The 13,462-nt window shown below is 42.4% G+C and overlaps 1 long non-coding RNA gene across 50 annotated transcripts in view; it reads left to right on the top strand.

The window, feature by feature from the left end:
• The window catches only part of LOC110346967 (uncharacterized), a 299,763-nt gene that overhangs the window by 172,786 nt on the left and 113,515 nt on the right, over positions 1–13,462 (top strand). For 12 of the 50 annotated variants that reach the window (XR_015451741.1, XR_015451737.1, XR_015451739.1 and 9 more), the window contains exon 3: positions 1,007–1,067. The exons of 37 other annotated variants lie outside the window; for them this stretch is intronic. This is a non-coding gene — a long non-coding RNA (uncharacterized LOC110346967). Of the gene's footprint in view, positions 1–1,006; positions 13,439–13,462 lie in introns of all 50 variants that reach the window. One more of the 50 variants, XR_002391273.2, reaches the window with a different exon arrangement.

Here is a 13,462-nt window from a genome sequence, read left to right as displayed (position 1 = left end):
CTTGCCTCACGGTCATGCAGACCCTGCACTCCTCGTCCAGAAGGGGGAGCCTGCCACTTTGGGGGTTGCTGACTGGCAGCTCCTGCCCTTGTCTGAATGTGTGGTCAGTGGGGGCCACCATCTCCTTAGCAGAGAAAATGCACATGGATTTTCTTTGAAATGTCACCAGACACCTGGCCTTATCCTTTAATGGATGTCCCATTGTGTCCCCAACATGTCCCCTGATTGAGCCACTCGTTTCTCCCGAGATGCTCAGGGACTGGGAATTTTGCTTTTTATCTTGTAGTACTCTGGACTTTCCACAGTCTCACAAAAATTGGTGATTCTAACCAAGTAACCACAAAGACAGTCAAAAGCTGCTTTTTATTAGCTGAATTAAGTAGTAAATCAAGTTACCCTCTGTTGTAGGTTGATGGTCTCTTGATTGCTGTTGTTTACATTTGTTTCTTCTCCATCATGTGCAGCCTGAAACACAGTGGGTTCTTCACAAAAGCTTGTGTAACAAGCAGACTCTCTCTTTTTGAAACTTTTCTATTTTTCTGTAAAAGGAAAAAACCGAGATGAGATTCTGAAAGTTCATTCCTAATTTAAGGCCCCCTACCCCAAAAGCTGACCTGATAGAAAAAAATGGTGAGGAATAGTAGCGATTTCTATTATCATTTTGATACAAATGATATTGTCTCTTAAATGCTATTTAAGAGAATACTATTGTCTCCTAAAGTTAGAAAAAATGAAATATACACAAAGTGGCTAGATCTGAGATAGAACTTCCTGAGAGCAAAGGTTACAGGCTGCTCTTATGAAATACAAATGGGGGTATGCCAACAACTCCTCTAGAGAGGATAACATGTCCATTTTGTTCTATAAGCACTTATTAAGCTCCTGCATTGTGTCAGCACTGTATGACATGCTGGAATTTAAAAGATTAAGTACAGTGCCTTGCCACTGAGAAGATGGAGACAGAAGAACAGACATCAATATAATTTTCTAATTTTGTCTCTCTAAGGAGAAGTGTGCCCAGGGTGCTGTGGGAACACGATAAAGGACCCCTCATCCAAGCTGTGCAGGTAGGGAAGGCTTCCAGGAGGAGGTAGTGCTTGTGCTGAGTCTTACCACAGGGTGAGGATGTCCACATGAACACAGACTCAGTGCGTTCCATAAGAGGGGACAGCGAGGTTGGCAGATGTGCAACCCTCTTCAGGCCACAGGAAATCCTTTCAGCCCTTCTCAGTTGAGTCATCTGGAAAAAGCTGCTGTCCTATAGAACCTGTCTTACAGTCTTGGTGGGCAAAGGGAGCTCAGTTTTCTCTCATGGTGGGCTCCTCATCTTGTTGAAACACCTTCATGTAGATTTCGAAGGGAACAGGGGATGGGGAGAATCCTGCTTTTCCATACATCCAAGGATCATTGTCCTTGAAGCAGCCTTTCTGCCAACATTCAGGGCGCTGCAGAACTGGACACCTTTGATGCTTCGGATTCCATGTATCTGGGAGCTGCCTGGGGTGCCAGGCAGCCTGGACCAAGAGCTCTGCATGCCATCTAGGTTACCACTGAGAGGAGTGCTGGGACCATTCAGCTCTCTCACAGCAGCTGCGGTTTGAATTACCACAGATTATTTTACTCAGCCCCAGTGTACAGATGGGAAAATTGAGGCTAACATGCATGGAGCCACTTTCTAGATCCTGGGGAATAACTTATTCTTCATTATTTTAGCTTCTTACTTCAGTGCTGCAGCAACTGCTTTGCTGGAGTGGGAACCTCCAAGAGGGATTTTTTTTTTCCCGGAGACAGCTACTTGTTAGAAATGGCCTGTTTTCATTGGATACCCTACCCATTGGCTCACAGTGATGGAGGTCAGGGTTCCCACCTGCCCCAGGGAGATCATTCAGTCCCAGCCATGGCAGCTCGTGTCCTCAAGGCCCTTGGCCATCAACAGAGAGAGGAATCTGGGGCAAACAAAGCAAGGAGCGGTGGTGGCTGCAGACCTGAGCTTTCTGTGCCCACTTGCGGGGGGGGAGGCAGCAGAGTCTGTGCCAGGAGCTATGCAACTTCTGTACCCCCTTCCCAGGCCCCTCAGCTCATCTGCTGGCTCTCAGAACTCAGGCGTCCTGAATGGGTCTTTGTGTGTACCCCAGGAGCTGGCTCAGAAGAGCCCTGATGGAAATGCTGGCCAGCGATGTCTCCTCTGCATCCAGGCGCAGACAGGCTTGGTGCCCATCTTGTGGGAGGCACGGCTTTTCTGTGCTGCTTCACCCCTTGGGGTTGGGAGCGAGCAGGACCCTGATGAATGGGAGAAATGTTTTGCAGCCCTGTTTGGTGAGGTTTCAGGCAGCAGGGCCCGGGGAATGACAACTCCTCAGTCCCTTCCCCGGGCCTCTCTTTCCCACTCTCTGGGCTACTTTTTTTTTTTTTTTCCTGAGGTAGGTTTTCACTTAAGACCCTGTATATCCCAGGCTGTGCTCAAACTTGCCGTTCTTCTTCCTCACCCTGCCAGATTACAGGTGTGCACCACCACACCCAGCTTCAGCTGACTTTGCCCCCAGTGATGACTGGGGTAATATTCATAACAGGACCTGCCATTCCATTCCGTGGCCACCCCCTAGGTGCCTAATCCTATTTAATTAAACCTTTCAGGTGTCCTGTGAAATATTTTATCTCACAATCCTCATTTCACAGGTGAAAAAACCAAGACATAGGAATGGTAAGCATCCCAAGTAGTTCTGAACAGGAGGCTGCACACAGATGGGTGGATCTCTGCCCTGATCTCACCTTCCCAGGTTTCCAGGAGTCTCTTGCCAAACACTGAAGTCCTAGGCCACTTGTGCAGTCAGCTACCTGAGAAATCCCCCATGTTCCAGGGGCTGGTGCTGAAAAAAGACCCAGACTTGTGGCCTTCTGGGGTCTCATTCTGTTTACATCACCACCCCTTTGTGCTCTGTTTCTCTCCTTCTTTTTTAATCTTCTTTTTAAATCATTTTATATGATAGAAGAAACTGGAGATATAGAAGGAAAATATTACAGTACAACTAAATATTGAAAATTTTGTTCAAGACCTTCACCCCCAACCCCTGGAAACAGAGTGGTTTAAAGAGACAAGCCCCACGCAGTAGCCAGAGTACAGGATGCTTTGGGGCGTGGGTGACCCCGCCTCTGTGACCAACTGCACTTACTGCCCACCACAGTCCTCCTTTGTCAATGCTGGGATGAGGATTAATCCCCACGTCTGACTCTGAGACTTGCTGTAGTCAGGCTGGAGAGCAGGCAGGGATCTTGCTTTTACTCTTTTCTTAGGAGATAGATGCAGTGATGACAATGGCATTGGCGCCTATCCACCTGGCTTCTCTTAGGGTGACAGGACTCTCTCTGCAGAGGTGTAATGGTTGGTCTCTAATGTAGAGAAGTGCAGTGGCCCTTTTGGGAAACAGAAATGTTAGCCATGGCTTTTAGAACAGCTCTGTCAGCTGAGCCAATGGCCATCTGTGAAGGGCTATATTTTTCTATTTGCAAAATAGGTTATGAAAAATCTATGGTAAACAAAGAGAGACAGCAGAAGAAACATAACGAGAAGTTCTAGCTATGTGATATGGTGAGATATCAGGCAAAATTGTAAATTGCCTGCCAAGGCCTTCTTTTGTCTTACCAGTTCTTTTCTTTTTTAAGAAAAGTTAGCTTCTCATCTCTCTAGACCTTTTCCCATCTCTGTATAGTTTATAGTCTATACTCTTCTGGAAACAGAAGACTCAATATTAACTATCATAGACCTCATGTGGAGGGAGATTCTTTTTTATTTTTTAAAAAAGTCTGGTGTTGGGGATCAAACCCAGGCCCTTGCACATGCCAAGCAAGTGCCCTACCACTGTGCTACAGCCCTGATAGATTCATCTTTAACATACAACAAAAAGAAACTCTGGAACTGGAATCCTCAGTTATGCATGGTATAGTGTGTTCTTTCCTTCCATGTGATGAGTTACTGTCTATTCTTAGCCACTATCATTTTCAGCTAAAGAGATGGTAATGTCATAATGATGGATATAAGAATTGAGTAGTCATTCTATGTGTTATTCTCCAAGCTGGTTTCTATAATCATCTTGCAGCTCTCTCATATCCAAGGGTCTCTGAGTATGTTTCTCCATTAAATTATTGCCTTCATCATGGGTTATTATTGCAATCTAATTGTGGTGATATGTAATCAATGCTTATACTTTGAGTAACTGAAGCATAAGTGGAAGCAGAGAAATGCCCATCATAATCAAGATAGTCATCTGTAGATGACTAAGGTCCTGAAGATGTAGGATGTTGAACAAACAAGAGCCACGTACAACCATTAGATTACCTTTCAGTTTCAGCCCTTCTCAACTCAGTATGCTGTCAGTCTCTGGTACTTATTCTTGGGAGTCACTTGTTTCTTTTTTTATGTTGCTAGTCACATTTCTGAGAATAGAGCTCACCATTAAAACAAATAATAGTTAAAGATGGCAGAATTAGAAGGCTTTGTGGGTAATGCAGGATGGACACTTTAAAGGACTTTTTGATTTTAACAAGGAGAATATATAAGAGGGAAAACACTTTTGGATAGGACAGTGAAATTTACCTCTGGTGTGTGGGCTCCTTGAAGTCTTGGTAACTTTCCAGGTCTAAGTCTTTTATTCATAGGGTGACATGCTAGTTATTTAGCGAGTTTAGTCTGTGAATAGAGATGTCCACATACTTACTGCTCAGCAGGCAATGTAGAATCACTTTTTTGGACTGTGACCAGGGGACAATAGAGTATTACCAAAAATTTTCAAACAGAAGAGGAACATTATCAGAAGCATCCATTTAGAAGACCAAGTAAAAGTCACATATAAAATGGGTTACAGTTGGTAGGTACTAATCTGGAAAAACCAACTGGAAGATATATAGTTATAGTCCAGTAGAAAAAAAGAGAACTTTCTCAAGGATAACTGCAGCAGCAACAAAAGAAAGGGACCAATTCAAGAAGTATAATGGAGAAAGAATGGGGAGAGCTTGGCAACTCAGCAGCTATAAAGGAAGAGAATGCATGAGGGAGGAATACCTATGATATAGTCACTATCTGATTGGGTATTTGTCTAATGGTCAATGGAAGCAGCTGAACTTTCTGCATTTTCTTGCTGAGAAAGAAGGGGGAAACAGTGGCCTGTTAGCTGTGAAAACTTAAAGCCATCATTATAGGTGGAGTATGAACCTGACACAGGATGAGTCAGTATCAGAAATAGGGTGGTGGACACAAGTTTGAGAGATGGGGCCCCTCTTCTACTCCGACTCTTAATGATTATGGTATTTGTTATGTATATTGCTTTTGGTGAGTGGGGCTCTCTGTACACAGAAGGGAGGAGGATTCCCCAAATAATTAGAAAGCAAAAAATATCTAACAAAGTACCATAGCAATATCCTGCCCAATCACCAGAATTGGGTGATTTTCAGTGTTCTGAATCAGTTCCCATCCTCCCTCTTCATGTCACCATTTCCCTATCCATAACATCAAGTCTCTGGTACCAGATTTCCTCAGATTTAACAGTAAAATGGGAACTGATTTTTTTTTATTAAGTTCTGAGTTCATTGCTGTCATGCCACCCAAAGACAGTAAAGCAAGTAGGCTTTTGGAAGTCTAGTAGAGATGGCATCTTTTGGCCTTTAAGATGAACAATTTTAACGTGGGACCATGGTGCTTGTTCATTGGCATATCTCTGTGTGCCTCTCAGACTTGATAGTTCTGAAATCATGCAAAGAAAAATATTTTGATAAATGAAGTCCAGCTAACTAAAATTTTCTTTAATGATCAACCTGGGCCCAAGATCTGTCTTCTTTTATTATGTAGGTTAGTCCTTGGCCAAAAACCTATGAAATGCTCTAAAGATGAGCAGCTCTTGAAGGTCCAGCTGTATCTTTAATGAAAATGAAAAATGACTGTTTTCATAACTCCATTTAGTTTCCCACTCTGAAGATTGCTTTTAGATTGATAGTTATTCCCTTCTTGATATAGAAATACAGATATCTACTATTCATCAGTTTATATAGAAGATCTGCACATTGTTGTGTTTGTACCAGTTTTTAAATGTTTCTCAGAAGCATGAATATATGGTTTTTTGTTTTTTTTTTTTTGGGGGGGGTAGCGGGGATTCAACTTGTGAGGCAGGTGGTGGCAAAACTGAGCTAAGTCCCAGGCCGGCCCCTGGTTACTCTTGATTGCCAAATCCCAAAGGGGCCTAGAAGGGCTGTGTGTTGCTGAGGGCTCTTGGCAGAGCCCAGCCCTAGGAGAGTTATCACCATGCACCTCTTACCATAAAGCCAGGCTTTTTGATAAGGTCACTGGGACAAGCTCAGGTTCCTAGAATGTATTTACACATTGGCAAATGAGACATGCATGGTTCCATTGTCTTCTAAGTTTAAAATAGGATTTTTGACTGGTAACCTTTTAGTTTCTGTCAAGGGTAAGAAAGTTCAGTTCTAACTGACTGCTCTGTGTCTGGACACATGCACATATGGCCTATGAAATTGTGTTTAGTTTTTTCTTTCCAAGAGTTTGTGTATGCCCAGTCTGAAGAATGCCCTAGGAGTTGGAGCATGGAGGGGCAGTGCTGTTGCCTTAGTTAGCCATAAATCAATGCCAAGAACTAAAGACATAATTCTGTGATGTTTCTGTTGTTGGAAAGACACTATTTGGCTGCTCTTGCAGGGCCCTCTTAGAAGTGGTCAGTTCTCAATGACCTGCACATGGATTACATGCTTTGTGAATTATCCATGGATAATTTTTAATTCCAAACTGGATATACTATTGCTTGACATGCTCTCATTAAGATATCCCTCAATGTTTTCCCTTAAGCTAGGGATAAGTAGGGAATGCTGTGCATTCTAATGTTAGCATTGTTGAAAATAAACAAAGAAGTAAATTTATTGAATCATCATGGTATAACAATTTGTAAATCACAAAAACAACTTTGGAGTAACCTCTTCTGAAGTTGCATGATTTCTGCCCAAACGCTTCTCTATGATTATTAAAAATAAAAATTATCTATACACTGATTCCTTCTTCTTTCCAAAGCCAAGACTTACAGGAATGTAATTGCAGTATTCAACCCTGAACCTTGTGGGAGATCAGGAATGAGAGAGGATACTGACACATATAAATTCTTCTGCCAACTTGAGATCCTATGGGCCTTGTACTAAAAACCTTCTAGCCTTTTCCCAAGACAGTCTCCAAGCGGGTGCTTTGGAATCATCTCATCTACTCTTAAACAGGGTGGAACCTGATCAAACAATGTAAAATCAAGGTGAAAATTGGTTTTACCCAATCCCCTCCTTGAGAAAAGCATCCTGTGCCTCTTCCATCTTAAAATGAAACATGCATTTTCCGTGTTCACATTCTCCACGAGGAGGGTCCCATTCCTTTCAGGGAGGGAATGTAAGCGGATCTCCGAAGAAACCACTTGGCTCAGCAGTGTTTTGTGGTTTTTTTGGTACTGGGGATCAACCTCGGGACCTTGCGCGTTCGAGGCAGGCAGCTGAACCACTGAGCTAAATCCATGGGCTCAGCAGTTTTAAGGCTTGTTGTAATTGGCCTCACCTAAAAGAATTCAGCAAGCTGTACCTATGTCAAGAAAAATGCAAAAGCTTCCCTGAAACAGAGGGTGGATGAGATGAACTGGACTCATCTGCAAACCTAAGTGGAAAAGGAAGGTTGGACAGAAAAGCTGAAAAGTCAGACAGGCTCCAAACAAGCCTTTTTCTCACTTGGTCACAGATGAAGGCCACATTGACTGACCTGGCCACACCAGGCAGGGTGTGGGGGTCTTCGGGTGAAGGATCTTGGGTAGGAGGCTTCCCACTTCTGTTGTAGGTGTCCTTTCTTAAAGATAAAGCCAGTCTTTTTGCCCAGGCTGGCTCCCTACCAGCTGCTTTGTCCTTTTCTAAGATTAACCTCTCTGTGGACACCAAGGACTGGGAAAACTCTCTGACATTCTCATGCCAAGAAGAAACTTCCTCTGTACTGACTGCTCCTGGTTCTCTAAAATGCCTCATAAGTCTTCCATATTTACACTTGGGGGTCCATCCACCTTTCACCTGTACCTCTGCGACCTCTATGACAGCAGGTCCAGCTGTCCTGTTGCATTCCTCCTGCTTGCCATGTGCCTTGGTCCACAGTGTTAATGAGCAAATTATTGTTAACTGATGGGTAGTAATTTGGATTACTAGGAGACAGCTGATAGCAAGGCATTTTACCAATATTTTGATTCTATTTCTATAGCATGTCCGAGTGTATAGGAAGTGTTCAACCAACACCCAATGAATTAAAATTTTTCCAATGAATTAATAATCTTCAGCAGCCAGGAAGATGCTATTAGCTGCACTTCTTTGAGAGGTGAGCTGGTCAGAAAAATGAAGATATGAAGAAATCAGGGGTGCAGCATCCTTTCATCTTTCCATTCAGATTCTCTTGCCTTCTTTCTCACTCTGTGTTTACCTTTGTCTCTGCCTTTTACCACCTTTGGAGAACCTAAGATTGTCTTGGAAGCGTCCCTGCTGTCTTTGACCTCCCTGTGAATTCTGTTTCAGGTCACTCCATGTCTAAATTTCCCTTTCTGCTCTTTCCCTTCATCCCTGAACTCTGTCTTCTTCCTCCTCATCTAAGCCCTTTGTTCCCTTTGCTCAATCAGGGGGTCAATTCTTTAAAAAAAAAAAAGAAATTGGCTAATATGTGGGGGATATATATATATATTATATATATATATATGTATGTATATAATGTCATAGGTACATTTCTTTGGGGGATTGGCATATGGATAAAGCACATCTTGATCATTTTCAATCCCTTTACCTGCCTCCATTTCTTTCTCTATTTCCAAAAAGCTTATCTTTTTGCTTCCTACCATTTTTCCTTTGGTTAACTTTTATTTATTTAGGTTCAGTTTCCTCATATAAGAGAAACCACGTGATAGTCAACTTTCTGTGTCTGACTGATTTCACTTAACATTATGGTCTCATGTTCCATGCATTTTCCTGCATATGGCATGATTTCATCCATCTTCATAGCTAAATAAATTCTATTGTGCATATTTACCACTTTTTCTTTATCTGTTGGTGGGCTTCAAGGCTGTTTCCAGATTTTAGCTATTGTGAGTTGTGCTGCTATAAACATGGGTATGCATGTATCCCTATAGTATGATGTCTTTAACTCTTTTGGGAATATACCCACAAGGGGTATGGCTGAGTCAATTGGAATTTATATTTTCAGTTATTTGAGGAATCTCCATAGTGATTTTACTATTTTATATTCAGAGATCAATTCTTTAATGATCTCTCTCTCTTGTCTGCCATCCCTGCCGGCTTCACACTCCTTTTTACAAGTCTCTTCCAGGTTATATCATGCCAATGGCTTCAAACACATACCACATGCCAGCCCCACCCAAAGCTCCATAATATTCTGGAATTCTTTGTTGGCAAGCTTCAGCTTTCTATTTCTCCTGACCCACAGAGTCTGTACTGTAAGGCTCTCACATATATGCAAAAGATAGCAGAGCAGACAACAATTTCATTTACACTTTTTACCAGTAATACATGATATCAGTGTGGCCCCTCCACCTGGAGGTGGTATTTTAAAAATTTACTGTAATTCTAACTTTCAGAAATCCTGATTAATTTTAAGTTCTGTCATTGTACTCTGGTACTTTACTGAAGGAAATATTTTCTATTCCTTTGTTTCCATGTCTTGCTGATACAGTTTGTTTATATCTGTTTTGTTTATTCTTGAGTCCCATTAGTATCGCCAACCGCCAAATAGACTTGGGAGGCTGTGTTCAAACAGGTGTTTGGCAACAACTTAATTGGGGAAGTATAGAAGAAATTCAAACATGGGTGGTGGTGGAAGGAGATGCTTGATAAGACAGCGCTTCTCAATATCTCTTAAAACTTCATGTGCTCCTTAAACTGGTCATTCAGAATGTAGGAGTTTTGTCTTTTCCTTTATGTTTTCCACTATATCAAAGAATTCTTTAGTACAATTGCTCCACCTAAGATGTATTTAAATCTCATGGAATTACCTGAGAGAGTAAAATTAGTAATTCAGCTCCAGCGAAAGAGAAGAAAACAGATCAAACATACTTTGGATTTGGTGATAGTGGAATTAGACCACGATATCCCTCTGTAGTAAGTAGCGTACTTGTGTGTGGATTTTATGCATTTCTTTTGTCTAGTTTCTCCTTGTGAACACCAGTTTATTCAAGGACTCAAAGACAGAGTTACATGGATCCCCATAGTTATTTCATTCCTGTTGACTTTTTCTTTGAGCCTTCTCCTTGGCCAAAGGACTTGCAATGACTTCACCCTCCTTAGACGTTTCTGGACAGGAAGTGACCTCTCAGTTTTGGAATGAACAACCAGACTGTTTGTTATAGTGGCTCTAATTTCTCTTTGGAGATTCTTTGTTCTTCTCTGTTTCCTAAAGCTGGGTAGAGCAAAGCTCACCCCTTTTCTACCTGGGAGCCCCGTGGGTAATTGAAGACCACAATTATAGAGTTGTATCTTCATCAGCCTAAATAGTCCCAGTGCTCTAAATCCTCATGACATCTTTCTCTGTTCTTTTCAATTTTTATTAGCACCTGTTTATAGCACATAATTACTGTATTCATCATGGGGAGTCTGTATATGTATAATGACACATCTTAATTCTTTTTTTAAATCCTTGTACTACCTCCATCTCTTGATCACCTCCCCTGTTGCAAAAGATTGATCTCTCTGTTTCCTGTTATTTTTCATATTGCTCTATAATTTATATTTTGGGTTTCCCATGTAAAATAAATCATATAATTTTTAAGCTGGTGTGTCTGATTTATTTCACTTAACATTATGGTCTTAAAGTACATCCATTTTCCTACAAGTGACTCAAGTTTATCCTTCTTTATGGCAGTATAGTACTCCATTGTATCTAAATACCACACTGTCTTTATCTTGTTTCCAGTCTCTTGAAGACTTTGGTTGTTCTATTCTCAGTGTGCTCCATTTTGCCTGTGTAGCATCTGGATCACAATTGGATGTTCTAACCAGTCCAAAAGGAAAAAGACCTTTCTTCCCTCCTTATCTGTTTCCTTGATGCTCAGCCATTGATCCAGTGTCCCTTACATTCTCCAGACACCTGATGCTTCCTTCCTAAGAGGTATTTCTGAATTTGAAGGCCATTAGACACAACAGGTCCATCACTAATGGTCCTCAATTTTAGATCCATTTTTGTGGAAGGGAATCTGTGTTTTTGAAGCTTTCCTTGAATGCTTTGAATCCTTTTCATTCGTTTTCACTTGAGTTTATAACAAAATTTAAGCATTATCAGGGCAGTTTTACATACTTCATATTCAGCCCAAAGCCTGCACAGGTCTGAGAAATATTTATTGAGTCCATGATTTGTAATCTTATCATTGATTATCTTATCTTCTTTCTTTTCATCATCATCACCATGTTAGTGGTACACAGGTTCTTTAGCTTAGGTTATTGTTGTTGGTTTTTTGTCTTTATTCCTGTAGTGTCTATGTTGTGTATGGAGAAAGAGGCCATGAAGTGCTGTGGTTTTGAATACAATGGAGTGTTAGGAATTTACACTATGTTCAGGCTTCCCAATGGTCCCTTCCAGAGCTCTCATCAACTTCAGGGAGGTAGTGGAATTTCATAAAAATCAGTGGGGAATAGCTTCAGATAGGATTACTGAAAATGGGGTGAATTTATATTGTTCCCCTGGTCAGGGCTCCCTTGCCAGGACTTCTAGAAGTAATGTGGAGCTGGGCATGGTGGGAAGCTGAGGTAAGAACATTGCAAATTAGAGCCCAGACTCAGCAACTTATCAACATAGCAAAACACTGTCACCAAATAAAAAATGAAAAAATGTCTGGGGATATAGCTCAGTGCAAAGTCCCTAGGTTCAATCTCTGTACTTCTCTGCACCTCTCCCCAAGAGTCAATGTCACATGATGTGATGAGCCCAAGGCGTAAACAGATTTAGTTATTCCTTTTCCCTGCATGTATTATGGTCCATTAACCATGCTGAGCTCAGTTTCTTCATCCATAAAATGGAGTGAACCTAACCATGCAATCAGGATCTCAGAACTCCTATGCTGATGAAATCAGATAATATGTCACCAGATCACTCTGGTCATTCTGCATTTTCCTTATTTGGTTTCTATAACTGCATAATAGTAAAGAGCTTCCCACTAGCCCTCCTGGTTGTTTCTTCCATAGTTGGCATCATGCCCAATTCTCTCCTGTAGGCTCAGTCTGAGTCTCTCTGCCCTTATAGCAGCCTGTCCACTGTCCTCACAGCAGGGGAGAGCTGATCAATGCTCCTTCATGCTGTGCTCATTGCCCTGTCCTTAGGGTGGTCTGAGAATCCCATCCCCCCCCCCCTTTTTCCAGAGACAGAACATAGTCTAGACTCACCGGGCAGGAGGAAGTCAGAAAACCCTGTTCTTTATTTTTTTAAATTAAGTTTACTGGTACATTTTAGGTATACAATACAGTTACATTCATCATTGGGATCTTGTACCTTTACATGATGTATCTTGGTTCTTATTCTTTTCCGATTCCTCTGCCCTCCCTTCACCCCCTCAAATCTTCCCTATTTACAAAGACTTTGTTTCCATATTTTTCCTTCTCTAGTAGTTCTGATCCTTGCTTCACTGATGGTTTTTCTAGGGCATGGGGGCATGGAAACATCACTTGGTTGCATGAGCTGCTCATTCTGTTTTGCAGAAACAGTAATATATTTGGTTTCCCACTTACCTGCCAGAGTGGGTTAGAATGAATGAGACTAGATCTGTCTGGAGAAAGAGGTTATTTGGACATCCAGTCTGGTTTCCTCAAATAGGGCAGCAGAAAGTTGCCAGGGCTCCCCCAAAGGCCAGGCGAGCCCGGGAGACTGGAGCATTACGCTTTACTCAGACAGTGGAGACCACGCCTGTCTCCCCAAACAGCCCTGTGTGTGTCTGCCTTGATGATGCATTTGTGCCGGTCGGGGAGTTGGACCTGCAGCAGAAGCAAATGGTTGCCAGTCACCACTTTCCATACAGAGCATCAGCCATGCAGGCTTCTGACTCACACTACACTCACCTGCACTCCGAGACTCGGGCACAGGGAGCTCCGGCTTCCCAGTGTGCTTCCCTTAGTAATTACAGAGGCCCCCAACACTGCAGCTCACACAGAGCCTGGCCTTTGTGGCTGGAGTCGGACCCCAACACTCTGCTCCCCAATCGCATGCCCAGGGTGTGCACTGCCTTCTCTCATTCTCCTCCCACTGAGGCACTTCCCAGCTGAGTTCTGCCTTGCCATGCCCCACATCTCCCACAAGGGGGAGCCCCCGGAGGGCAACTGGGGCTGAGGAATTTTGGAAGCGCTGAAGTTTTCGACTCCTGTCCTGCAACTGGTTTTCACTCACCCAACGGTGAGATTTCTTTGTTGCAGTGTT

Source organism: Heterocephalus glaber, unplaced genomic scaffold, assembly GCF_053883595.1.
Source record: "Heterocephalus glaber isolate CG9 unplaced genomic scaffold, H.glaber_assembly_v1.0 deba00001431, whole genome shotgun sequence".
Classification (NCBI taxonomy): Eukaryota; Metazoa; Chordata; class Mammalia; order Rodentia; family Bathyergidae; genus Heterocephalus; species Heterocephalus glaber.
Note: the sequence above shows the minus strand (reverse complement) of the source record. Positions and strands in the feature narration are given on the sequence as shown.